A 26,110-nucleotide genomic window follows, 5' to 3' on the forward strand; every position below is an offset into this window, starting at 1 on the left:
CTGAGATTAATGTACAAGTGATCACTCTGCATAAAAGCAGCTTAAAATACTGGACATAGCTTCAGTATCAGAACACTTTTCAACTATAGTGTGACGTGCACAATTGCTTTGTATTTCTTGAATATTTTCTCTCTTCCACTTGGTTAAGAATTGAGCAGATTGTGCTTTTCTGGAGAAACAAAAAAAGATGTTGGAAACCAAGTTTTATTTAACAAAATTAAGTGATTTAAGCAGAGATAGATTTTGAACTTAATTCTACAGTACATGTTTCACAACAAATTTCCTTGTATTCATGGTAGGCCATTTCACACACAGAGCAAGTTTGAGCACTGCAGAACACAGCTAATTTTGCTAATGTATCACAATTACAGAAATACCTGTGCTAAATAACTTTGTCCTATTTTCATGAAATGAACAGTGTTCAATAACCCTCAAAATATTTTATTTCATGCTGATTCAGATTTTTTCTAACCATTTTTTTCTTTGATGCTGCTTCCACAATAACATAGAATGCTTTTAAAAAGACAAATGTAGTTTGTTTTCATGTATCTTTTTCAGATACTCTCCTTAAGAAAGCACGGTGACTTGCAGTTATTACCATGCGTGTTTTTTTTTTTTTTTTTGGCTAAAGGATATAATTTGTTGTAAAAAGCCAATCCGAACACTGTCCTATGTATATACAGGTGGCCATGCTGTTAGATTTGCACATAGACTGTCAGTGACTGAGAATGACTCAAATTGCAACCTCCTGTGTTTTTTTTTTTTTTTTTGAGACGGAGTCTCGCTCTGCCACCCAGGCTGGAGTGCAGTGGCCGGATCTCAGCTCACTGCAAGCTCCGCCTCCCGGGTTTACGCCATTCTCCTGCCTCAGCCTCCCGAGTAGCTGGGACTGCAGGCGCCCGCCACCTCGCCCGGCTAGTTTTTTGTATTTTTTAGTAGAGACGGGGTTTCACGGGGTTAGCCAGGATGGTCTCGATCTCCTGACCTCGTGATCCGCCCGTCTCGGCCGCAACCTCCTGTTTTAATGTTGCAAAGGTTGCCTATGCCTGATGGTGTGTTAAATATCCAAAGCTTGCAAGGTGGGAACTAAGGATGGACCTTTTCACTGGGTGGTGGTGCAGTTGTGCTTCCAGAATCTTTATCCACTTTACTTCATAGTACAATAAGATGAAACAAAACACAAACTGCCTGATTTCCAAGAGCTTATTTAAAACCAAAACCATGTAAGACTTAGTAATTCAATTTATTAGTTAGTATAGTACACATTAGATATGGATGACATATCTGCAGTAAGTCATTTAAATCTAGTAAATATCCAGATGATAACATCTGTTTAAGAGCAGCATTGATAGTTATATACGAAGTGGTCATATTAGTGTTCCACAACAAATTAAAGAGATGAAGTCCATGAAATTATCTATGCTACTCTATATTACAGATGGGAAAAGCTTGGGTAATATTCAATGCGGATACTCACTTGTGTTCCTGACTCATAGGCGGTGCTCAGATACATTTAACCCACTGTCTGACAGTATGAATGAACGTGTGCTGTAAGTGAACCCCTTTTGGGCATAAGGTTATTTTCTGTATGAGTACATTAAATCATTTTGTTTTCCAAGTAAAAATGAAGCCTTCAATTTGATCGAATAAAATACAAGACGTGCACCACCACGCCCGGCTAATTTTTTGTTTATTTTTCTACAGGCAGGGTTTCACCATGTTGCCCATGCTGTCTGGGATTCCTGAGTTCAAGCCATCCACCCACCTTGGCCTCCCAAAGTGCTGGTATTACGGGTGCGAGTCACTGCAACTGTCCTAAAATACAGATTTTGCTTAATTTCTGCACTTGATGTTCTGGTACAGACATTTGCTTGGAAATACAATATAGTTAGCTAAAGCCTTTTCATGGGGAAATAAGATCAGTATTCCAGGATTTTAAACTAGAATACAAAAGAAGAAAATATTTTTTAAAAATGTAGGGTAATATAAAATGTATTTATACCTTTACATTTAACTGCTTATTTTACAAGCAGTAATAGTTATCACTAACCAATTAGTTTATGTCAAGTTCACCTGTGTTAATACACACAAACTTCTATGAAGTTCTGTAATGACAAATAAAAAAGCACCATTTAGGTTTAATATGTATTTTATATAGGCATAACGCAACATTACAGGATTGCATTTACAAATTCTCTTGACTCTAAGCATGAAGTTATGTTTTGACTAAGGCAATTTAATTGTTTTTGGGTTTTTTATATTAAGGAAACCTAAATTTGTATGAATGATTAATTGAATTAATTACATTTTCTTATAGGCTTATCAGTTTACCCCATCTTTGTTAAAATAACATGCACTGCCCTACAAAATGAATGCCTTATTCACAATCATGTTTCTGCCACATTCTTAAAGATTTGGGGAAACAAATGCAATCTAAAATCAGAGACTCCATGTTCAATGCCAAAGGTACACACCTCTATTTTTTTCCCCAACGAGCCCCTTGGAAAAGTCTTTGAATTACATATTGAAGTGCGCTTCAAGGAAATGTGATCTTTTCGTTTATAGCTGGTGAACAGCATGCAATTTGATAGCACCATCACTAACAATCAGAGACTGCTCTGGATCTAAGTACTAAAAATGACCCACACACTGCAATCGCAAAATACTTGGAAGTGGGAATTTATTGAACAAAGTTAGGCCGGGACTCTAAAGCAACACTTGATTCTTTAGCTCCAAGACGACGACGTTTAAACGTTAGTATCACTATTGTTTCTTTTTCCCCCAAACTCTTCTCCCACACTGCCTTCTCCTCCCCCACCACCTTCTCCCACCGTCTTTCCCCGCTTCCCTTCTCCCTCCCCGCGCCCTCCCCTCTTCTCCCAGCACTGTCCTCTCTCAGCCCGTCTTTCTGCCTTTTTCTTCCCCTCTCCCCACCTCGTTCCCTGCTTCATCCTCTTCTCCCACCGATCTTTTTCCCCTCTCCGTCTCTTTCCCCAACGTCGTCTTCGCCACTTTCCCCTCCCTTCTTCTTCCCCCCAGCCTGTCCTCTTCCCTTCTCCCTCCCCACCCTTTTCTTCCCCTGTCCCTCTCCCCCTTCCAACCGTCTTCTTCCCCACCTTCTGCCCTTTCCCTCCCCTCTCCTTCCCGACCCTTCTCCTTTCCCACCCCTCCCTTCCCCAACGTCTTCTTGCCACCTTTTTCTCCCCTCTCCCTCTCCTCAACGTCTTCTCTCCTCCTTCTTCCCCACCGCGGTCTTTCTGCATCCTCTACTGCCCTCTCCCCACCGTCTTCTTCCCGCACCTTCTTCTCCCCTGCAGTTTTTTTCTCTTCCCCACCGTTTTCTTCCCCTCAGTCTCGCCGCCTCCTCGCAGCACCGGTTCCTGTGGCGGCAGCTTTTCCTCCCCGTCTCCCTCTCCCCACGGCCTCCCCCACCCTGCTCTCCACCCGCTCGCTTCCCCTCTCTACCTTCCCGCCTATTCCCGCAGCAGCGTCTTCCCGCCGCTCCCTCTTCTCCCCTCCCCCTCCCTCTCCTCACCGTCTTCTCCCGGCCTATTACTGCAACCGTTTTCTTCCTCACCCCGCACCGTTTTCTTCCCATGTTTTCCCACCTCTTCGCAGCCGCGTCTGTCTGCCGCAGTCTCTTCCCACCCTCTTCTCCTCTCCCCAGCGTCTTCTTTCCCAGCCTCTTAATCTCCACCGTCGTCTTCCGCCTCCATCTCCCCACCTTCTCGCAGCAGCGTCTTCCTGCCGCGCTTTTCTCTCCCGCCCCATCTTCTCTCTTCCTCTCCCCACTGTCTTCTCCCCACGCCGTCTTCTCCCTTCCCCGTCTTCTCCCCGCGCCTTTCCCACAACCGTTTTCTACCCACCCGTTTTCTTCCCCCACACCGTTTTCTTCCCGTGTCCTCCCACCATGTCGCAGCAACGTCTGTCACAATCTTCTTCCCACTCTCTTCTCTCCCTCTCGCCATCGTCTTCTTTCCCAGCCTCTTACTCTCCACCGTTTTCTTCCCCTCCCCACCATTTTCTTCCCGTTTCCGTCTCCCCACCTTCTCTCAGCAGCGACTTCCTGCCGCGCTTTTCTCTCCCCGCACCCTCTTCTCCCCTATTCCTCTCCCCACCGTTTTCTCCCCCGTTCGTCTTCTCGCCCACTCCCTTCTCCGCGCTCTCCCGTTGCCTTTCACTTAGAAACCCTCCACGCATGCGCGCGCCTGTGTTCCTGGGCCCGGTGTGCCTCTGAGCCCAGGTAGACCCGTGAGCTGGGCCCCTGAGTTCCGCCCCAGCACCCTGCTGGAGACCCCGGAGAGTCGCTGCCTGTGCCACCGCGGCTGCCGCCGCCCCCGCCGCTACCTCAGAACTGAACAGTGTTGGCTGCGGGCGGAAGACAGTGGGGCCCAGAAGACTGCGGGGAGAGGGGGAGGAGGGGACGGAGAGGGTAGGAAAGACCTTGGAAAGTGGGAGCGGGGAGGAGGGGAAAGAAGACAGTGGGGAGAAAGTGCAGGGAGAAGACAGGGTGGTAGAGAAGACAGTGGAAGAAAACGGTGAGAAGAGGGAGAAAGGGTGGGAAAGAAGACGGTGAGGACAAGGCCGGGCGCGGTGGCTCACGCCTGTAATCCCAGCACTTTGCGAGGCTGAGGCGGGCAGATCACAAGGTCAAGAGTTCGAGACCTGCCTGGCCAACATGTTGAAACCCCGTCTCTACTAAAAATACAAAAATTAGCCGGGCATGAGGGCATGCACCTGTAGTCCCAGCTACTCCAGAGGTTGAGGCAGGAGAATCACTTGAACCCGGGAGGCGGAGGTTGCAGTGAGCTGAGACTGCACCATTGCACTCCGGCCTGGATGACAGAGGAGACTCCATCTCAGAAAAAAAAAGAACTACAGTGGGGAGAGGGCGAGGGGAAGAAGATAGTGGGAAAGAAGACCACCGAGACAGGGAGAAGATGTGGGGAGAGCTCTATTGTTTCACTGAACATTCCTCAGTTAAAGTTAAAATGTTCTCATAAGTTACGTATTTACAACTTTTGCTCTTCTAGTTGGTATATTTTTTCTTCCTCCATCTCCTTTTTAACTCCAAGTTGTAACTCCAACGACCTTCTTTTTATTTTCCAATGTTTTTCTTCTAAGACCATTCCTAACGCTAACACTTAATGTTGCAAAGCTCTGAATCCTATTTCCTGTCATCTCTTCATGCTTTCCCATTGAGCTATCAGGAGATTTTCATCCCATTATTTTGTTTACACTAGGAACATTTCAGCTTGGCTAGACCTGTTTTCTACTTAATTTTTTTCAACTTCAAACTTGACAAACCCAAATGTACTCCTGTTTTTTGTTTTTGTTTTTGTTTTTGTTTTGAGAGGGAGTCTCCCTCTGTCGCCCAGGCTGGAGTTCGGTAGGCTCACTGCAAGCTCCACCTCCCAGGTTCATGCCATTCTCCTGCTTCAGCCTCCCCGAGTAGCTGGGACTAAAGGAGCCTGCCACCACGCCTGGCTAATTTATATATTTTTAGTAGACACGGGGTTTCACTGTGTTAGCCAGGATGGTCTCGATCTCCTGACCTCGTGATCCACCCGCCTCGGCCTCCCAAAGTGCTGGGATTATAGGCGTGACCAAATGTGCTCCTTTACCAATTGTTTCTGTCCCAGGAATTGGTTTCTTGTTGCACTGTGATATATATGAAGCCATATGCCTTTTTCAGCTCATTATCCCCAAAATGTTTTTGTACATTATTGACAAAATAGACACCTAATAAATATTTCTCAATTTTTATTGTTTTTCCTTGTCACAAAACAGCAATCACTTTTTTTTCAGCATGATGTACATGCCCTTCTATCATCTTGCCCTGAACTATTTATCAAATCTTACTTCTTCCCACTCCATTTGTTTCCGACGCTGTGGCCATTCAGAACTACTTAGAGAGCTCTGTCAACTCTCCATGCTATTTTATAATAATCAACACTAATGAAAAGAAAAGGGGCTTTATAGCAGAGGCAGAACTCATTATTTTCTAAAAAATACATGCATATATCTCCCATGTTGGGTAGTGTCCCGCAGAAAGTCATATCCACCTGGAACCCAAGAATGTTGAGCTATTTGGAAAAAGTGTCTCTGCAGATAACACTTGGTGAAGATGTTACTGACACTTCTAACAGTCAGGCCCGTCTGCTGCAGGTCTGCTGGAGTATGCTGGAGGTCCACTCCATATTTTTTGCCTGGGTATCAGCAGCGGAGGCTGCAGAACAGCAAAGATTTGCTGCCTGTTCCTTCCTGTGGAAGCTTCGTCCCAGAGGGGCACTTGCCAGATGCCAGCCAGAGCTCTCCTGTATGAGGTGTCTCTTGACCCCTGCTGGGAGGTGTCTCCCAGTCAGGAGGCATGGGGATCAGGGATTCACTTGAGGCAGTCTGTCCCTTAGCGGAGTTCAAGTTCTGTGCTGGGAGATGCACTGCTCTCTTCAGAACTGGCAGGCAGGAACGTTTAAGTCTGCTGAAGCTACACCCGCAGCTGCCCCTTCCCCCAGGTGCTCTGATCCCAGGGAGATGGGGTTTTATTTATAAGCCCCCGGCTGGGGCTTCTGCCTTTTTTTCAGAGATGCCCTGCCCAGAGAGGAGGAATCTAGAGAGGCAATCTGGCCACAGTCACTTTCCCATGCTGTGGTGATTTCTACCCAGTCCAAACTTCCCAGCCTCCTTAGCACTGTCATGGGAAAAGAGCCTACTCAAGCCTCAGTAATGGTGAAAGCCCCTTCCCCGACCAAACTCTAGTGTCTCAGGTCAACTTCAGACTGCTGTGCCGGCAGTGAGAATTTCAAGCCAGTGGATCTTAGCTTGCTGGGCTCCGTGGTGGTGGGATCCACTGAGCTAGACCACTTGGCTCCCTGGCTTCAGCCCCCTTTCCACAGGAGTGAATGCTTCTGTCTCACTGGCATTCCAGGCACCAGTGGGGTATGAAAAAAAACTCCTGCAGCTAGGTCGGTGTTTGCCCAAACAGCTGCCCGTTTTGTGCTTGAAACCCAGGGCCCTGGTGGCGTAGGCACCCGAGGGAATCTCCTGGTTTGTGGGTTGTGAAGACTGTGGGAAAAGCATAGTATCTGGCCAGAGTGCACCATTCCTCATGGCACAGTCTCTCAAGGTTTCCCTTGGCTAGGGGAGGGAGTTCCCCCACTGCTTGTGCTTCACAGGTGAGGTGACGCCCCACCCTGCTGAAATGTTCAGTTTTCATGTAATAGCTTTAGTCAGTCATAGACCTATGTTTACAAAAGAAAGGCAACAGTGATCCTGTTTCAGCCACAAAAAAGATCTATATCTGCTGAAAATTCATTGAAAGACTCCTATTTATATAACCATATTTGTCCTTCACTTTCATAGATCACTGGATTTGTGTTCAACAGTTTTGAAAAATCTCTTTATCCGTGTATGCATCCATATATGAATGTATCTATCTATGTATGTAGATATGTGTGAATGCTTGCATGTATGTGTGTACCTATCTGTCTATGATCTATCTAGTCCCTCGGTTCTCATCTGTGATGCCACGATTCAATCAAAGAAAAGCAATATGGCATCACTGCTGTGACACGGTTACTGAACGTGCAGTATAGCGTAGGATTTGGTCAGCCTCCTCAACCATTTTCTTGTCTACTTGATTTTAGAGTTAGTTCTTACTATCAGGCAGCTACTAATTAGTTGATATTAAAACCAGCCCTTGTTTAGGCATTTTACTTCAATAATATAATTTTTATTGTTTAGATATTTTATAAGCTTAACCTTTCTCTTGCTATCGCTCCAGAAAGATGACAAGCCTGCATTTATAGTTTTGCAGCTACAGATAATTGTACAAATAACTAAATATATGGAATTGTTAATGTGTCAAGCACTGTACTAGGCATATTATATACATAATTTTATTTACTCTATATATCCACAGTATAAATTACTTACCATTATAATCCACTTTTTACAGATAAGAAAATGAGGCACCAAAAATTTAAGAAATATATATGTTACACTAGTAGGATGTAGCAAAACCCACATTTACCGACATGTTCTCCCCAAAGAGCTTAAACTCCTAACTTTTATGTTATACTGATTTGGTACTTATCACTTTTGAGTTCAGTTTTCTCATCTAGGAAGTATACTACTTCATTTATTCATTAACTCTCAGCTGTTTAATTGTCTACTATGTGCTAGGTTATATGGAGGTGCAGGCACAAGGATTAACCAGGAACAAAACAGACTGTGTATGCTGTCAAGGGCATAACTTTCCAGTGAGAAGAGTCAGACAGACAGGAAATAAATGACTGTAACATGTCATGTGGCGACAAGAACTTTCATGAAAAATGAAGCAGGCTAAAGTAGAGAGAAAGTGTTGTATTGGAAGCACTATTTTATATTGTACGTGGAAAATTCTGCTAAAGAGACATTGGGAAAGCAAGAAGAAGATTCTAGGCAAAAAGTAAGACAAATGTAAGAATGAGGATGTTCTAGGAAGAACGTGTCCATCAGTGAGACCAGAGCAAAGTGCACAAGGGGAGGATGGTAGACAACAGTTTCAGAGCAATGCCAGGAACTAAATCATGCAGGGCCTTGGGAGACATTGTGGTCAGTTACTGTCCAACCAGGAGACTGAAACTGCACAGTAATTTGAATAAGGGGAATTGAACGTAAATAACTATTAACTATTTCAGGGAATTATCTCTTAAAGCAGGGGTGTCCAATCTTTTGGCTTTCCTGGGCCACACTGGAAGAATTGTCTCAGGCCACACATAAAATAAATACATGAACACTTAACGATGGCTAATAAGCTAAAAAAAATCACACAAAAAATTTCATAGCTTTGTTTGTTTCTTTTGGTTATTTGTTGTTGTTTTTGGTTTTTTGTTTGGTGGTGGTGGTGTTTTTTGATACGGAGTCTCACGCCGTTGCCAGACTGGAGTGCAGTGGCACCATCTCGACTCACTGCAACCTCCACCTCCCGGGTTCAAGTGATTCTCCTGCCTCAGCCTCTTATGTAGCTGGACCTACAGACACACACCACCACACTCAGCTAAGCTATTTTTGTATTTTTAGTAGAGACGAGGTTTCACATGTTGGCCAGGATGGTCTCGATCTCTTGACTTCGTGATCTGCCTGGCTCGGACTCCCAAAGTTCTGGGATTATAGGTGTGAGCCACTGTACCCAGCCTGTTGTTTTGTTTTTTGAGACAGAGTCTTGCTCTGCCACCCAGGCTGTAGTGTAGTGGCATGATCTCGGCTCACTGCAACCTGTCTCCCAGGCTCAAGCGATTCTCGGGCCTCAGCCTCCTGAGTAGGTGAGATTACAGGCATGTGCCACCACACCTGGCTAATTTTTGTACTTTTAGTAGAGGGAGATGGGTTTTCACCATATTGGCCAGGCTAGTCTTGAACTCCTGACCTCAAGTGATCTGCCCACCTCAGTCTCCCAAAGTGCTGGGATTACAGGCTTGAACTACTGGCACCCAGCCAAAAAGCTCATAGTGTTTTAAGAAAGTTTGTTGGGCCTCATTCAAACCAGCCCTGTGCTGTGGGTTCTACAAGCTTGCGAAAGGTAAAGCAAACACACACACAAAATAGGGACAGCAAATTCAGGGAGCTGCCACTGCACGCTCCACGGCTTCAGGCAAGCACTGCAGGAAAAAACAAATCTGGAAGAATCCCCCACACACACCAGAGCAGAGCGCTAGACCTCCTTGGAGAGGGTGAGGATGTGGCCTGCTCGACAGCAGAGAATTTTGCTGAGTTTCTACACTGACAAAACACTGGGAAGCTGCTCCCCTAGATGCTGCCTGTGACCTGCTCTGTCCCCAGAGAGGTAATGGCCACGGTTGGCTATTGCGCACCACAAGAGCAAGCTGAGGAGCACTCAGAACTAGGAAGAAGAACTCTGTCCTTCTCCAGCATCCCTCCAGCAGATGCTGCATAGTTTCACACCATGACACAGATAAGGCAAAGCCGGCAAGCAGGGTAAAGTGGGGAGGTTTGGAACTAATGGTAATCAGCTGAAGAGTGCAAGAAAAATGAGTTCTCACCTTTCGAAGAGTGGAGGGTGGGAGGAGGGAGAAGAGAAGGAAAAAAAACTAATGGGTACTAGGCTTAATACCTGGATGATGAAAGAATCTATACAACAAACCCCCATGACACAAGTGTACCTATGGAACAAGCCTGCATATGTACCCTGAACTTAAAAGTTAAATTAAAAAAAAAAAAAAAAAAAAAAAAAAAGAGTTTTGTCCTCATTTAAAGAATTTGAGCCAAAGGGTGACATTTTATTTTTTTTTTAATTTTTTATTTTATTTATTTTTTCTCTTTGAGATGGAGTCTCGCTCTGTCGCCCAGGCTGGAATGCAGTGGCAGGATCTCAGCTCACTGCAAGCTCCGCCTCCCAGGTTCACGCCATTGTCCTGCCTCAGCCTCCAAAGTAGCTGGGACTACAGGAGCCCGCCACCACACTCGGCTAATTTTTTTTTTTTTTTTTTGTATTTTTAGTAGGGACGGGGTTTCACCGTGCTAGCCAGGATGATCTCGATCTCCCGACCTCGTGATCCACCCGCCTTGGCCTCCCAAAGTGCTGGAATTACAGATGTGAGCCACCACACCCGGCCAGGGTGACATTTTAAATGATATTTTTGAAAAATCAACTACATGGCTTCGTGGAAAGACAAACGGAATAGTAGGAGTAAAAAGCATCTAGAAGGACAGGCTACTAATCGAGACCTGAGATGATAGTGGCTGAGCAAGTGGCAGCAGTAGACCTGTAAGAGATGCTTGGATTCACAGTATGTTTTAAAAGAATCACCAACACGATCTACTGATGAATTGGTTTGGAGTATGAGAGGAAGACAGTAGTACCAGAAGATTCCAGATTTCTTATGGAAGAATAGAAGTGACATTTACTAGATGATAAAGACTGAATAAAAGTGAAAAACAGTGAGTTTCTCACTTCAAGAAAAACTGACAATATCCTATATGTCAGTGATAAAATTTAAAATCTGAATTAAAAAAAAGAATTTTGGAAAACTTTATCAACTACTTGAGCCAGACTGCTGTCCAAACACCTAAAGATCTTTCTGGTTAGGCTGGCAATGATGTAACAAAGCTTTTGTTTGTTTATTTGACATTGTATAATGCAATGTGCCAACATTTAAAAGATCTGCTGAACTCCGTGAAGCAATGTCTAATGGGTGATATTATAAAATTGGGCATGGGTAAAAATTAAAAGTGTAAGATGGAACAACAGATTTTCGAGTAAATGTAATCTTTTTTAAATCTTAAGAGTTCTAGGAGTTTTCATATTTAAGGTTCCAGATTCCACATTACAGCTAACCTTTAAGAAACTACCCCTTTAAAATTTTCAGTGTAGTATCAAAGAAGATTGTCCCCCATTACCCGAAAAGGTTATTAAAATACTTCTCCCTTTCCAACTATTTTTCTCTGTGAGACCAGATTTTCTTCATACACCTGTTTAAACTCAGTAACATATTTTAACACACTAAATGTGGAGTTAAATATGATAATCCTGCTATAATCTATTAAATCAGACATTAAAGAGGTTAAATAAAAGATAGTATCACTCTTCACATTAATTTCTATTTTAATTTTTCATGCAAATTTGTTACTTAACACACAATGAGTTTGTCATCACTGCTTTGAATCAGCTAACATACTTCTTTCAATTTATCAGATTCAATTTTAATACGGTAAATACCTACACATAAAATTGAGGTCAGGAAATTGAGACCACGGTGAAACCCCGTCTTTACTAAAAATACAAAAAATTAGCCGGGCGTGGTGGCAGGTGCCTGTAGTCCCAGCTACTCTGGAGGCTGAGGCAGGAGAATGGCATGAACCCGGAGGCAGAGCTTGCAGTGAGTGGAGATCGCGCCACTGCACTTCAGCCAGGGCAACAGAGTGAGACTCTGTCTCAAAAAAAAAAAAAAAATATATATATATATATATATAAATATACACACACACATATGTATATAATTTCATGCTAACCCTCTCCATTTATTTCAGAATCATAACATTTCACCTTTGATTATTAAGCAATGTTCTCAGTATCATCTAATATTTATGTTCTTTGCAAATGCAAGCACTGAACACTGATGTTTTAAATAACATTATCTTGTTTTTAAAAATCATGTATCTTTCATGCATCTGTAACCATCTGATCAATGATCAGAAAACGGGAAAGTGAGTAGCACTGGGATTCTCTCAGAGAGGCACATTTAATTGACTGGGCCCCTTTGAATTTCCATCTAGAATCTTCTGAGATTAATGTACAAGTGATCACTCTGCATAAAAGCAGCTTAAAATATTGGACATAGCTTCAGTATCAGAACACTTTTCAACTACAGTGTGATGTGCACAATTGCTTTGTATTTCTTGAATATTTTCTCTCTTCCACTTGGTTAAGAATTGAGCAGATTGTGCTTTTCTGGAGAAAAAAAAAAAAACGACGTCGGAAACCAAGTTTTATTTAACAAAATTAAGTGATTTAAGCAGAGAGAGATTTTGAACTTCATTCTACGGTACATGTTTCACAACAAATTTCCTTGTATTAATGGTAGGCCATTTCACACACAGAGCAAGTTTGAGCATCGCAGAACACAGCTAATTTTGCTAACGTATCACAATTACAGAAATACCTATGCTAAATAACCTTGTCCTATTTTCATGAAAATGAACAGTGTTCAATAACCCTCAAAATATTTTATTTCATGCTGATTCAGATTTTTTCTAACCATTTTTTTCTGTGACATTGCTTCAACATAGAATGCTTTTAAAAAGACAAATGCAGTTTGTTTTCATGTATCTTTTTCAGACACTCTCTTTCTTAAGAAAGCATGGTGACTTGCATTTATTACCATGCGTATTCTTTCTTTTTGGCAAAAAGATATAATTTGTTTTAAAAAGCCAATCCGAACACTGTCCTATGTGTATATAGGGTGCCCATGCTGTTAAATTTGCATATAGAGACTGTCAGTGACTGAGAATGACTCAAATTGCAACCTCCTTGTTTTAAAGTTGCAAAGGTTGCCTATGCCTGATGGTGTGTTAAATACCCATAGCTTGCACAGAGGGAACTAACAATGGACCTTTCCACTGGGTGGTGCTGCACAGTTGTGCTTCCAGAATCTTTATCTACTTTACTTCGTAGTAAAATAACAAGAGAGAAACAAAAGACAAACCACCTGATCTCCAACAGCTTCTTTAAAATCAAAACCATCATGTGAGACTTAAAGATTACAGAATTAGTATAGCATGCATTAGATATGGATCACATATCTGCAGCAAGTCACTTGTAAGTCTAGTAAATATCCAGATGAAAACATCTATTTAAGAGCAACACTGATAATTATATACGAGGAAGTCATGTTAGTGTTCCACAACAAATTAAAGAGATGAAGTCCATGAAATTATCTATGCTATTCTATATAACAGATGGGAAAAGCTTGGGTAATACTCATGGCGGATACTGACTTGTGTTCCTGACTCATAGGCGGTGCTCAGACACGTTTAACCCACTGTCTGACAGTATGAATGAACGTAAGTGAACTGTAAGTGAACCGTAAGTGAACCCCTTTTGGGCATGAGGTTAATTATTTTCTGTATGAGTACATTAAATCATTTTGTTTTCCAGGTGTAAATGAAGCCTTCAATTTGATCAAATAAAATGCAAGAGGTGCACCACCATGCCCGGCTAATTTTTTGTTTATTTTTCTACAGGCAGGGTTTCACCATGTTGCCCACCGCTAGTGTGGGACTCCTGAGTTCAAGCCATCCACCTGCCTTGGCCTCCCAAAGTGCTAGGATAACAGGTGCGAGCCACTGCAACTGTCCTAAAATACAGATTTTGCTTAATTTCTACAGTTGATGTTCCGGTACAAACATTTGCTTGGAAATACAATATAGTTAGCTGAAGCCTTTTCATGGGGAAATAAGATATCAGTAAGTATTCCAGGATTTTAAACTAGAATACAAAAGAAGAAAATATTTTTTAAAAACTATACCGTAATATAAAATGTATTTACATCATTACATTTAACTGCTTATTTTACAAGCAATAATAGTTATCATTCACCAATTAATAATTTGTCAAGTTCACCTGTAAGTATTAAAACACAAACTTCTATGAAGTTCTATAACTTAAAAAAAGCAACATTTAAGGTTTAAAACGTATTTCATATAGGCATAACGCAACACCAGCATTACAGGATTGCATTTACAAATTCTCTTGACTCTAAGCTTGAAGTTATGGTAAAAGACTAAGGCAATTTAACTGTTTTGGGGTTTTTTTTTTTTTTTTTTTTTTTTTTGAGACAGAGTCTCGCTCTGTCGCCCAGGCTGGAGTGCTGTGGCCGGATCTCAGCTCATTGCAAGCTCCGCCTCCCGGGTTCCCGCCATTCTCCTGCCTCAGCCTCCCGAGTAGCTGGGATTACAGGCGCCCGCCACCTCGCCCGGCTAGTTTTTTGTATTTTTTAGTAGAGACGGGGTTTCACCGTGTTAGCCAGGATGATCTCGATCTCCTGACCTCCTGATCCGCCCGTCTCGGCCTCCCAAAGTGCTGGGATTACAGGCTTGAGCCACCGCGCCCGGCCTGGGGTTTTTTATATTAAGGAAATCTAAATTTGTATGAGTGAATTAATTAAATTGAATTAATTTTCTTATAGGCATATCAGTTTACCCTATCTTTGTTAAAATAACATGCACTGCCCTACAAAATGAATGCCGTATTCAATCACGTTTCTGCCACATTCTTAAAGATTTGGGGAAACAAATGCAATCTAAAATCAGAGACTCCATGTTCAATGCCAAAGGTACACACCTCTATTTTTTTCCCCAATGAGTCTCTTAGAAAAGTGTTTGAATTACATATTGAAGTGCGCTTCAAGGAAATATGAATCTTTTCGTTTATAGCTGGTGAACAGCATGCAATTTGATAGCACCGTCACTAACAATCAGAGACTGCTCTGGATCTAAGTACCAAAAACGACCCACACTGCAATCGCAAAATATTTGGAAGTGGGAATTTATTGAACAAAGTTAGGCCGGGACTCTAAAGCAACACTTCATTCTTCAGCTCCAAGACGACGACTTTTAAACGTTAGTATCACTATTCTTTTTCCCCCAACTCTCTTCTCCCACACTGCCTTCTTCTCCCCCACCACCTTCTCCCACCGTCTTTCCCCGCTTCCCTTCTCCCTCCCCTCTTCTCCCAGCACTATCTTCTCTCTCAGCCCGTCTTTCTGCCTTTTTCTTCCCCTCTCCCCACCTCGTTCCCTGCTTCATCCTCCTCTCTCTCCCACCCATCTTTTTCCCCTCTCCGTCTCTTTCCCCAACGTCGTCTTCGCCACTTTCCCCCACCCTTCATCTTCCCCGCAACCCGTCCTCTTCCCTTCTCCCTCCCCACCCTTTTCTTCCCCTCTCCCTCTCCCCTTTCCAACCGTCTTCTTCCCCACCTTCTCCCCTTTCCCTCCCCTCTCCTTCCCGACCCTTCTCCTTTACCACCTTTCCCTTCCCCAACGTCTTCTTCCCACCTTTTTTTTCCCCTCTCCCTCCTTCCCCACCGCGGTCTTCCCGCACCCTCTGCTGCCCTCTCCCCACCGTCTTCTTCCCGCACCTTCTTCTCCCCGCAGTTTTTTTTTCTCTTCCCCACCGTTTTCTTCCCCTCAGTCTCGCCGCCTCCTCGCAGCACCGGTTCCTGTGGCGGCAGCTTTTCCTCCCCGTCTCCCTCTCCCCACGGCCTCCCCCACCCTCCTCTCGACCCGCTCGCTTCCCCTCTCCACCTTCCCGCCTATTCCCGCAGCAGCGTCTTCCCGCCGCTCCCTCTTATCCCCTCCCCCTCCCTCTCCTCACCGTCTTCTCCCGGCCTATTACTGCAACCGTTTTCTTCCTCACCCCGCACCGTTTTCTTCCTCTGTCTTCCCACCTCCTCGCAGCAGCGTCTGTCTGCCGCGGTCTTGCCACCACCCTCTTCTCCTCTCCCCATCTTCTTCTTTCCCAGCCTCTTATTCTCCACCATCTTCTTGTGGCCTCCATCTCCCCACCTTCTTCTCGCAGCAGCGTCTTCCTGCCGCGCTTTTCTCTCCCCACTGTCTTCTCCCCGCGCCGTCTTCTCCCTTCACCATCTTCTCCCCGCGCCTTTCCCACAACCGTTTTCTACCCACCCGTTTTCTTCCCCCACACCGTTTTCTTCCCGTGTCCTCCCACCGTCTCGCAGCAACGTCTGTCATAATCTTCCCACTCTCCCTCTCGCCATCGTCTTCTTTCCCAGCCTCTTACTCGCCACCGTTTTCTTCCCCTCCCCACCATTTTCTTCCCGTTTCCGTCTCCCCACCTTCTCGCAGCAGCGACATCCTGCCGCGCTTTTCTCTCCCCGCACCCTCTTCTCCCCTCTTCCTCTCCCCCACCGCCTTCTCCCCCGATCGTCTTCTCGCCCACTCCCTTCTCCGCGCTCTCCCGCTGCCTTTCACTTAGAAACCCTCCACGCATGCGCGCGCCTGTGTCCCAGCGCCCAGTGTGTCTCTGCGCCCAGGTAGACCCCTGAGCTCCGCCCCTGAGCGAGCTCGGCCCCAGCAGCCGGCTGGAGACCCCGGAGAGTCGCTGCCTGTGCCACCGCGGCTGCCCCCGCCCCCACCCCCCCCCCCCCACCCCCGCCCCCACCCCCCCCCCACCCCCCCCCCCCCACCCCCGCCCCCACCCCCGCCCCCACCGCTACCTCAGAACTGAACAGTGTTGGCTGCGGCTGGAAGTCAGTGGGGCCCAGAAGACTGCGGGGAGAGGGCGAGGAGGGGACGGAAAGGGTGGGAAAGAACCTTGGAAAGTCGGAGGAGAAAGGAGGGTGGGAAAGAAAACGGTGAAGACACAGCAGGGCGCGGTGGCTCATGCCTGTAATCCCAGCACTTTGGGAGGCTGAGGCGGACGGATCACAAGGTCAGGAGTTCGAGACCTACCTGGCCAACATGCTGAAACACAGTCTCTACTAAAAATACAAAAATTAGCCGGGTGTGATGGCGACCGTCTGTAATCCCAGCTACTCCAGAGGCTGAGGCAGGAGAATCGCTTGAACTCGGGAGGTGGAAGTTGCAATGAGCTGAGGCCGCACCACTGCACTCCAGCCTGGAGTTTTATTTATCTCAAAATAAAAAAGAAAAAATCTACTGTGGGGAGAGGGCGAGGGGAAGAAGATAGTGGGAAAGAGGACCACCGAGAGAGGGAGATGTGGGGAGAGCTCTATTGTTTCACTCAACATTCCTCAGTTAAAATGTTCTCATAAGTTCTGTATTTTCAACTTTTGCTCTTCGAGACGGTATATTCTTTTCTTCCTCCATCTCCTTACTCAACACCAAGTTAGAACTCCAACGACTTTTCTCTTTTTATTTTCCTATGTTTTTCTTCTCAGAACATTCCTAACGCTGATAACACTTTACAATGTTGCAAAGCTCTGAATCCTATTTCCTGTCATCTCCATGGTTTCCCGTTGAGATATCAGGAGATTTTCATCCTATTATTTTGTTTACACTAGGAACATTTCAGCTTGACTAGACCTGTATTTTACTTAATTTCTTTCCAACTTCAAACTTGACAAACCCCAATGTGCTCCTTTACCAATTGTTTCTGTCTCAGGGATTAGTTTCTTGTTGCACTGTGATACACATGAAGCCATATACCTTTTTCAGCTCATTATCCCCAGAATGTTTTTGTACATTATTGACATAATAGACACCTAATAAATATTTCTAAATTTTTGTTGTTCTTCCTTGTCACAAAACAGCAATCACTTTTTTTTCAGCATGATGTACATGCCCTTCTATCATCTTGCCCTGAACTATTTATCAAATCTTACTTCTTCCCACTCCATTTATTTCCGACGCTGTGGCCATTCAGAACTACTTAGAGAGCTCTGTCAACTCTCCATGCTATTTTATAATAATCAACACTAATGAAAAGAAAAGGGGCTTTATAGCAGAGGCAGAACTCATTATTTTCTAAAAAATACATGCATATATCTCCCATGTTGGGTAGTGTCCCGCAGAAAGTCATATCCACCTGGAACCCAAGAATGTTGAGCTATTTGGAAAAAGTGTCTCTGCAGATAACACTTGGTGAAGATGAGGTCACAATGCATTAGGGTGGCCCGTAAAGCCAATGGCTGTGTCCTTACAGGAAGGTGGTGGGAACATACAGAGACTTACAGTGAAGATGGCCATGAGACAAGGGAGGCAGAGTCTGGAGTTACGCTGCCTACGGTCACGGAATGCCAAGGAGAGCTGGAAACCACCAGAAGCTAAGAAGGAGATTTTACCTGAAGGCCTCCCAAAGAAATCAATCATACTCACACCTCCCTTTTGAATTTCTGGCCTAATGAACTGTGAAAAAATAAATTTGTATCGTCTTAAGCGCCGCGGTTTGTGGTCATTTGTTCTGTTCCTAGCCTTAAGAAACTAACACAGCATGCTAAGGGAAAAGAAGAAAATTCTGCATAAAATGTCATTTTCCTTTAAACAACTACTATTGACAGTAAATGAGTATTCTTCCAAGATTCATATGCAGAACATACATGCAGCCCAGAACATTTTTGGAGACCCATGGCATAAGTGATACGATCAATAAAATCCAAATATTAACCTGCCAAAAGAGTTATTTTTTCTTTTAAGTCATTTAAAGGTAATAAGCAAAAGTCATGAGCCCTGTAAAAATTAATCTATTCATTTGTTGTCACTTGATACTTACGATCCATTGACATATTTAGGTTTTTAATTCTTCGTACAGATTATGGTTTGTCTTGCACTCTAATTTTATTGCACAACAAATTTTTTATTTATATATCTAAGTTGTTTCTTAAATGTAAATAACTTTGCACTTGAAAATAGAAGAATTCTGTCGACATTCTCATAACAGCTTCTAGTTAATAAAAACCTAATTCCATTTTCCTTTTATGTATAGATTATAAGTAAAATCGGCATTTAAAAAGTAAAATCTGTTCCACAATTTCTATTGCTATTGTATGTAGTATAACATAAAATTTGTCTTATTTTTTTCCTCACTCATTGACAACTTAATTTGTGTGTGTGTGTGTGTGTGTGTGTGTGTGTGTGTGTGTGTGTGATGGAATCTTGCTCTATAACCTAGGTTAGAGTGCAGTGGTGCAATCTTGGCTCACTGCAAGTTCCACCTCCCGGGTTCACACCATTCTCCTGCCTTAGCCTCCTGAGTAGCTGGGACTACAGGCACCCGCCATCATGCCCAGCTAATTTTTTGTATTTTTAGTAAAGACGGGGTTTCACCGTGATAGCTAGGATGGTCTCGATCTCCTGACCTCGTGATCCACCTGCCTCGGCCTCCCAAAGTGCTGGGATTACAGGCGTGAGCCACCGCGCCCGGCCCAACTTAAATAATTTTTTTTTTTTTTTTTTTGAGACGGAGTCTCGCTCTGTCGCCCAGGCTGGAGTGCAGTGGCGCGATCTCGGCTCACTGCAAGCTCCGCCTCCCGGGTTCACGCCATTCTCCCGCCTCAGCCTCCGAGTAGCTGGGACTACAGGCGCCCGCCACCACGCCCGGCTAGTTTTTTTTGTATTTTTAGTAGAGACGGGGTTTCACCATATTAGCCAGGATGGTCTTGATCTCCTGACCTCGTGATTCACCCGTCTCGGCCTCCCAAAGTGCTGGGATTACAGGCTTGAGCCACCACGCCCGGCCTTAAATAATTTTTTTAAACCAAGAAACTCTTTTCACATACCAGGCCCAGTGATTGGAATTGAGTATTCAGTACTGAACAGAGCAAACAAATTTCTTATCATTAAGCTCATATTCTATGACATAAATATTTTTCAAGTGAAATTACTGGAATGTTTTTAAGCAATATTGAATTGTGTTCTTATAATCGCTTATTTCCATTTATTGTTGAGAATGAAGAAAATTTTGGAGCATACAATTCAATGCAATAATTTTTTTTTTTTTTTTTTTTTTTTTTTTGAGACAGAATTTCACTCTTGTTGCCCAGGCTGGAGTGCAGTGTCACCATCTCAGCTCACTGCAACCTCCACCTCCTGGGTTCAAACAATTCTCCTACCTCAGCCTCCTGGGTAGCTGACATTATAGGCTTGTGCCACCACACTCGGCTAATTTTTTGTTTAGTAGAGACGGGATTTCACCAGGTTGTCCAGGCTAGTCTCGAACTCCTGACCTCAGATGATCCACCGCCTCAGCCTCCCAAAGTGCTGGCATTACAGGCATGAGCCACTGCGCCTGGCCCAATGCAATGATTTCATAGTTATTATGGTGGTTTTAAAATGACCTGAGTGAAACACAGTGCTTATAGCAATTCCTTATCTGTCATGCATTTCATCTAGTAATCTGCTCTAACTACATTAACATTATTTCTTTTTATTAAATGTCTTGGGATTTAAAAAGATATTTTGTAGTTATACTCAAGCTTGGAACCATAGTGACCAACTGGTACGGACTGGATCGTATCCTGGATTGTATCCCCCTCCAATTAAGTTACGGTGCTGCTTCAGAAGGAAAAGAGGTGAACTATTTTTTAAAAGCATATATCTATTGGCTTTGAAAATGCCTATATCATCATGAATAGAATGTTGGTAAAATTATGAAAGGTGAAGGCCATTCTGGTGAGGTCTCATATGGAAATAAGATGTAGCTTATTAGAAACAGGAGGAAAAGGCCAGGCACAGTGGCTCACACCTGTAATCCCAGCACTTTGGGAAGCCAAGGCGGGTGGATCACAAGGTTAAGAGATCGAGACCATCCTGGCTAACATGGTGAAACCCAGTCTCTACTAAAAATACAAAAAATTAGCTGGGCATGGTGGCAGGTGCCTGTAGTCCCAGCTACTCGGGAGGCTGAGGCAGGAGAATGGCGTGAACCCGGCAGGTGCAGCTTGCAGTGAGCCAAGATCACACCACTGCAATCCAGCCTGGGCAACAGAGCGAGACTCCGTCTCAAAAAAAAAAAAAAGAAAGAAAGAAAGAAAAAGAAACAGGAGGAAAAGTGATCCTTGTTATAAAGTGGCAAAGAACTTGGATGTATCATGTTCTAATATTTTGTGAAAGATAGAACTTGCAAGTGATGAAACTGTATATTTTGCTGAGGAGATTTCTAAGCAAAGTGATGAATGAGTGGTGTGGTTTCTCTTTACCACTTACAGTAAAGTGCAACAGAAAAGAGATAAATTAAAATAATACTTAAATAAAAAGGAATCACAGGCCACCTGCGGTGGTTCACTCCTGTAATGTCAGCACTTTGGAAGGCCGAGGAGAGCAGATCACTTGAGGTCAGGAGTTCGAGACCAGCTTAGTGAAACCCTATCTCTACCATTTTTGTAAACATACCAAAAATAGCTAGGTGTGGTGGCATGCATCTGTAGTCCCATCTTCTCAGGAGGCTGAGGCATGAGAATCACTTGAACCTGTGAGGTGGAGGCTGCAGTGAGCTGAGATCACTCCACTGCACTCCAGCCTGGGTGATGGAGCGAGAGTCTGTCAAAAAAAAAAAAAAAAAGGAAATCACAGCTTGAATATCTGAAACATCCTCAGCCTATCTATATTGCAAAACATAAGAAACATGTTCAGCTGGGCGCGGTGCCTCACACCTATAATCCTAGCACTTTGGGAGCCCCAGGTGAGTGGATCACCAGAGGTCGGGAGTTCAAGACCAGCCTGACCAACGTGGAGAAACCCCGTCTCTACTGAAAATACAAAATTAGCCAGGCATGGTGGTGCATGCATGTAATCCCAGCTACTCGGGAGGCTGACTCAGGAGAATCGCTTAAACCCAGGAGGCGGAGGTTGCAGTGAGCCAAGATTGCGCCATTGCACTCCAGCCTGGGCAACAAGAGCAAAACTCCATCTCAAAAAAAAAAAAAAAAAAAAAAAAAAGGCCGGCCGCGGTGTCTTATGCCTGTAATCCCAGCACTTTGGGAGGCCGAGGTGGGTGGATCACGAAGTCAGGAGATCGAGACCATCCTGGCTATCACGGTGAAATGCCGTCTCTACTAAAAATACAAAAAATTAGCCGGGCATGGTGGCAGGCGCCTGTAGTCCCAGCTACTTGGGAGGCTGAGGCAGGAGAATAGCATGAACTAGGGAGGCAGAGCTTGCTGTGAGCTGAGATTGCACCACTGCACTCCAGCCTGGTCAACAGAGTGAGACTCCATCAGAAAAAAAAAAAAAATAAAGAAAAGGAAGAAAGAAAGAAAAGAAAAGGAAAGAAGCATGTTCTGAACAGAAAACAAAAGGTGAGGCAGAACAGCCATATGATGGAGATCATGGATATGACTCATGGATTAATCAGCCATCTCAGGAAAAGCCAAGAATGGAGATGGATTATATCCACAGAGATAGAGCTAGTTTGAACTAAAGAGGAATTAAAAAGTGGGATGACTTAAAGGAAGACTGTCAAACTTCTTGGGTTCTACAGGACAGGACAGTAAAACTGTTAGGCTGCAAACATTTTTTTGAATGCTGTATCATTCAAGAAAAGAGAATGACCATGAAGATGACTCAGTGGTCATCAGGGCTGCACCCTCCCCAGAGACCCAGAGAGGATATCAGGACTCTCCCTTCCCAACTTGAAAAGGAAGGGCCACGGCTTTGGTTTCCTAGGCCAGGCTGCTGCTGCAGAGCATCTTGGTTTTCTCTAGTAAGATGATGATTTTTCAAAGTGGATATTTTATTTATCCTGCTTGAGATGTATTGGTCTTATCAAATCTTTGGGTTGATATTTTATTGATTCTGGAAAATCAAACATTTTTGAACTATTTTTCTTCAAATGTTATGTTTGTATCACTTTCTCAACTCCCCAGTGACACCATTAAATGCATGTTAGGCTATCTCAATGTATTCCCAAAGTTTCTACCTTCTGTTCTGTGTTTTCATTTGTAGACTGTTTTCTGTATATTCTATTATGACTTTTCTTCAGGTCCATTAATTTTTTCTTTCATTTAAATAAAATCTGAAATCACTTCCATTCAATAATTGAAAATGGAACAATTTCAGTTTTAAAGTTTTCAGTTGTAAAAATTATACTCTATTCATTTTCAAGTTTTTATGTTATTCTATTTTTTAAGTAACCAGTTTCATGATCAAATTTTACTATGTTGGCTTTTCTTTTTCTTTTTTTAAAAGAATTATTTTACTTTAAGTTATGGGATGCCTGTGCAGAACATGCAGGTTTGTTGCATAGGTATACACGTGCCATGGTGGTTTGCTGCACCTATCAACCTGTCATCTAGGTTTTAAGCCCTGCGTGCATTAGGTGTTTCTCCTAATGCTGTCCCTTCCCTTCCCCGCCACGCCCCATCCCCGACCCCAGCAGGTCCTGGTGTGTGATGTTCCCCTCCCTGTGTCCATGTGGCTTTTATTTCTTAGAACAAAATCATATTTGCTTAATCATCTAAGCTTAAAGATCTAAAATGTGAACACTTTTTGAGAATATTTCTGTTGTCAATTATTTCTCTTGATTTTTCCTTATAGTATCTTGTCTTGTGTGTCTTTTTATCTTTATGTGCTAGAAATTGTATTTGATAACTATATTCCTGGGTCTTTGAATCACACAAATGACAATGACTTAGGTCCCTGAAAATGTGATTATCAGTTTGCTTTTTGAGCTATTAGAAGAATAATAAATTATGTAAACACATTATATGTGAAAGAGAAAATATCAGTTCTCATAAAATATAGGACTTTTACTGAATATTTTAATAATAAACTCATCCTTAAATTTTGATACTTTTATGCTAGTGCTATTGTTTAGAGTTGACATATAAAAATAATAGATATTCAAAACTCTTAAGAATTTAAAACATTTTATTCAGTGTCAACAATTATATAACTTTTTGGTTTGAAAAGTAATCTTTATAGAAATATAAATAGAGCTTGAATAACATCTGAATAAAAATGTATTTGTACTAAGGTATTTTGCATTAGATATTGAAGAATACTTTGATAATACATTTTTGATGTACTCTGCACATTGGAGTTAAGAAAGATGAACTTCTTTTTTTTTTTTTTTTTTTTGAGACGGAGTCTCGCTTTGTCGCCCAGGCTGGAGTGCAGTGGCACCATCTTGGCTCACTGCAAGCTCCGCCTCCTGGGTTCACGCTATTCTCCTGCCTCAGCCTCCGAGTAGCTGGGACTACAGGCACACACCACCACGCCCGGCTAATTTTTTGTATTTTTAGTAGAGACGGGGTTTCACCGGGTTAGCCAGGATGGTCTCGATCTCCTGACCTCGTGATCCGCCCGTCTCGGCCTCCCAAAGTGCTGGGATTACAGGCTTGAGCTACCGCGCCCGGCCAGAAAGATGAACTTCTTTTGGTTACAGGTTGAGTCACTCTGACCTTGTCCCCATCATAAGAATGGACTTCCTTAATTTTGAAGATGTTCTACACACATCACATAGGTCAGGATTTATCAAATAGTGATCGTGCTAATTTAAGTTCCAAGTAAAAGAAAATCCAGCTTAAACTTGCCAACCAATAGAGGGATATGATTTACTAACAAAAGTCGAAGTATAGGTTTCAGGACTAGTGTATTTCAGTGTATTAATAAAATCATAATACCTGATTTGTTTCTATTGAGTAACACTTGTTTTCTTGTTTTCAGATCATTTCCCTTGCAAAGTTATCAAAGTGCTCCCCAAAAGGCATTAGGTATTTGCTTTCTAATCTACGTACAATGAAAAGGAAAAAATGTCAGTTTCTGAAGCTCTCTCAAAACATCAACAGATGGTAGCCAGGCACAGTGGCTCACGCCTGTAATCCCAGCACTTTGGGAGGCCAGGGTGGGCAGATCACTTGAGGTCAGGAGTTAGAGATCAGCCTGGCTAATATGGCAAAACCCTGTCTCTACTAAAAGTACAAAAAAAAAAAAAAAAAAAAAAATTAACCGGGCGTGGTGGCATGCGCCTGTAATCCCAGCTACTTGGGAGGCTGAGGCAAGAGACTGAGGCAGGAGAATTACTTGAACCTAGGAGACAGAGGTTGCAGTGAGCCGAGATCATGTGACAGCACTCCAGCCTGGGTGACAGAGCAAGACTCTGTCTCAAAAAAAAAAAAAAAAAAAAATCAACAGATGGAAAGACATGCCCATGTTCTGCCCCTCGGTCCACTCTGGGGGCTTGGAAATGCTGCAGTAGGGGGCAGGCCCCAGGCTGGACCTGCCCTGTCCTCATGATGCGTGTGTGCAAAAGTGAACAATACATTATTTCAAAGATGCAAGGAAAAAAAGAACAAAACAACAGCAGAATCTTCTTTCCCACAATCTTCATGCACCTCCTGGTCCGGAGGAGTTCATGTTCTCATCTCTGAGCACAGGGATTGATTACGATGGCATTTATAGGACTGAGCACCCCCACACTCTGTGATCCAGCATGGAGTTATGATTTACATCACCACAGGAAGAGTACAGAGGCTTTAACAGAAAAAAAGGCAAATTTTCAAGTAAATGGGCAATGGATTTGGGGAAGGCATTAAAAATTTCTGCTATATCAGATATATGATCCAAATTACAAAGTGTTGCAAAGCAAAACACTTATGCTTAGTTTAAATAGGTTTCAAAAGATGTGTGCTAGGCAAAACCATCGTCCTCTGATTAAAGTTTTAATCAGATTAATGGATTTTTTTTCCTGAGTTTTATTTATTTATTTATTTATTTATTTATTTTGAGATGGAGTCTTGCTCTGCTGCCCAGGCTGGAGTGCAGTGGCATGATCTCGGCTCACTGCAAGCTCTGCCTCCTGGGTTCATGCCATTCTCCTGCCTCAGCTTCCCGAGTAGCTGGGACTACAGGCGCCCGCCACCACGCCCGGCTAATTTTTTGCATTTTTAGTAGAGATGGGGTTTCACCATGTTAGCCAGGATGGTCTCGATCTCTTAACCTTGTGATCCACCCGCCTCGGCCTCCCAAAGTGCTGGGATTACAGGCATGAGCCACCTCGCCCGGCCTTCTGAGTTTTAAAAACAGAAGTTTTCCAGTTCTCTGAAATTATCAAATAAATTAACCGTGAATAATCATTACCTTAATAAACAGAGTTATTTTCACTTTTTTTTTTTAAATGCAAACACAGAACCAAC

The 26,110-nt window shown here is 43.4% G+C and overlaps 1 protein-coding gene and 2 pseudogenes across 1 annotated transcript in view; all 3 read left to right on the top strand.

Annotated features, from left to right (window-relative positions):
* PIGL (phosphatidylinositol glycan anchor biosynthesis class L) overlaps positions 1-26,110 on the top strand; it is a 679,575-nt gene that overhangs the window by 49,537 nt on the left and 603,928 nt on the right. The window lies entirely within an intron of this gene.
* On the top strand, positions 1,534-16,564 carry LOC126939492 (uncharacterized; annotated as a pseudogene).
* LOC126938825 (uncharacterized) lies at positions 3,484-18,374 on the top strand (annotated as a pseudogene).

Source organism: Macaca thibetana, chromosome 16 (assembly GCF_024542745.1).
Source record: "Macaca thibetana thibetana isolate TM-01 chromosome 16, ASM2454274v1, whole genome shotgun sequence".
Classification (NCBI taxonomy): domain Eukaryota; kingdom Metazoa; phylum Chordata; class Mammalia; order Primates; family Cercopithecidae; genus Macaca; species Macaca thibetana.